The sequence below is a fragment of the Nannospalax galili genome, unplaced genomic scaffold, assembly GCF_000622305.1.
Source record: "Nannospalax galili isolate Female #2095 unplaced genomic scaffold, S.galili_v1.0 scaffold888, whole genome shotgun sequence".
NCBI classification, from domain to species: Eukaryota; Metazoa; Chordata; class Mammalia; order Rodentia; family Spalacidae; genus Nannospalax; species Nannospalax galili.
In genome coordinates this window covers 1,391,498-1,393,875 of record NW_008357921.1, presented here as the reverse complement: position 1 = coordinate 1,393,875, position 2,378 = coordinate 1,391,498, and positions in this window count along the sequence as shown.

The window sequence follows — 2,378 nt, the reverse complement described above, 5'->3', positions numbered from 1 at the left end:
CGACGGAAGGCGCCCGACGCCGCCCCCGCGGGCCCGCAACTCCCGCCCCGGGCCGCGGGGCCACCGCAGCGCGGGGGTCGACGCAGCCCACCGCCCGAGGCCACCCAGACCCCGACTCGCGCGGAGGCGCGGAGCGCAGATCGCGCGACAGACTCAGGATCAGAGCTGAGACACTGCGGGCCGGGCAAGGATGGAGACAAGGACCGGGTGACTGGGGCGCAGTGACCCTGAGACACAGCGCCAGAGAGAAACACGGACAGAAACACTCATGGGAAAGAGGGAAATTCAGAGGCGGGCAAGAGCGGGAGAGAGGGACCCAAGAGGCCAAAAAACCTAGAGCGAAGTCACGCACGGATGAGACGCAGTGGGACCCCTCCACCAGACCCTGTTCTAGGGATACTGGGTCCTTTGAAGGGTCTGCTCTGGCCTCAGATGAGAAGGGCTTCTGTGCCTTTAAAGGACCGAATAACCCTGCAAATCCCACCTGGGATTCCAGGCTGAGCATGGTTTCTGGGGGGCCTGGCAGGAAGCAGCACCCCCTTCCACTTTCCACTTGGGGGTGCGGGCATTCTAGTGCACAGGCCTCCCGTAGACATTTGAATTGTGGGTTCTGTCCTCTGGCACTATGAGATGCACTGTCCAGCTGACAGAGGGCAGGAGATGGCCAGTCATTTTTTGATGGGGCCTAGAGGGTAGGGTCCAGGGGAATATAGTCTAGCTCAGGACTAGACTAGCTCTGTGGATCCTGAGGATGTCTGACCAGCCTTCTGCAGCTCCTAGAATGCCCCAACCAGCAGCCTGGCTCTCTACTGCTGGATGAGGTGGGAGATAACTGCCCTTCAAAGAAATGTTCGGCTGGGCCTCACAGAAGCCCTGCTTTCCTCCCACGGTCTGCAGTCAAGTATCCGCCTACCCTGCCCCACCCACCTGGTGCACCTGGTTCCACCACTGGGCCAGTCTTCAGTGTCCCATCCACTGCTCCATGGAAACAGCACACTCAAAGGGCCTGGGTGGACATTGAGCCCAATACCCACCCACACAACGCCCCACAAGCTTTGATCTGCACCCCCCGTGTAGCCCTATTAAGCAGCCCTTCAACTCTCTCTGGATTCTACCCAAATGCAGAGGGCCCAGTACCTCAAGCAGAAGATCTACTTTTGCACAGAACTAGCAGCAGCAAGAATATTCTTCATCAGAGCAGAAGTCTGCCTCCTGCATGACCTACTCAAGGGTGCCTCTGCGTTCTGATGCTTCACCAACAAAACCAAGGCTGCCTAGGGCCTTCTCTACAGCCGGCCAAGACATCTTCACGCGTGGTGACTAGTCACTGTACTTGACAAGGATTGTCCTAGTTTTAGTTCTGAAAGTCTCACCTACCAGGAAACCTTCAGTCACAAGAGCTCTGGATCACAAAGTCAGACACCAGCAGACCCCTGCAAAATGGAACTTCAAAAGCTCCGAAGTTACCAGCTCAGGTCATTGGTTACCAACAGGGAGAGCTGGGTGGCTTTCTGCAGTGCTTCCCGACACCAGAACAGCGTTGCTACTAGACAAGCAGTACATGCATGGCTTTCTGTATGTTCCTTTAAATATATATATATATATATATATTATACGAATGTATTGCCTGCATGTGGATAGGTGCCTCCGCATCATGCAGTGCCCATGGAGGTCAGAAGAGGGCATCGGCTCCCTTGGAATTCGAGTTACAGATGGTTGTTAACTGCCATGTGGGTGCTAAGAATAGAACCCAGGCCCTCTGCAAGGGCAGTCTGTGCTCTTAACCAGCGCACCATCTCTCCAGACCCTGTAGATACTGTTGTTTAGCCCGTGTGTGCTCTCTGAGGTGTACTGTGTCATCTCCTGTTTACATAGAAGGAAACAGGCTGATAAAGTTCACTGCTCATGGGCCTATAGGATTCCATTTCAGGCCTGTACTCTGTCCCACTGGGCCTCGTCCTCACCCTCCCCTGTGGCTGTGGGCGTTTCAGAGGCCTGAAAGCCTGTACAATGTCCCAATTTGGCCACCCGGTCTCTGGGTACATGTCTGGTCACAGTGTAGACTGCAGAAGATGCAATAAACCTGACACAGAGAGGACACAGCTGGGCCTGGACACCACCCCAGCTCTTGGCTCACAGCAGCAACAGTGACCACAGGCTGCCAGTGACCGTTTCATGGCACAGCCTCGTGTGTGTCTGTCTGTGTCTGTGTCTGTGTCTGTGTGTGCACACGTGCACCCATGAGCATACATGTGTATGAATACATGTGTGCATATTCACACACACAGACCCAGGCAAACACCTCTGTTTACAGGCACTACTCTGTAGGGGCCACTGAGACCCTCCTCTCTCTTGATCTAATCATCACAAACCCTAGA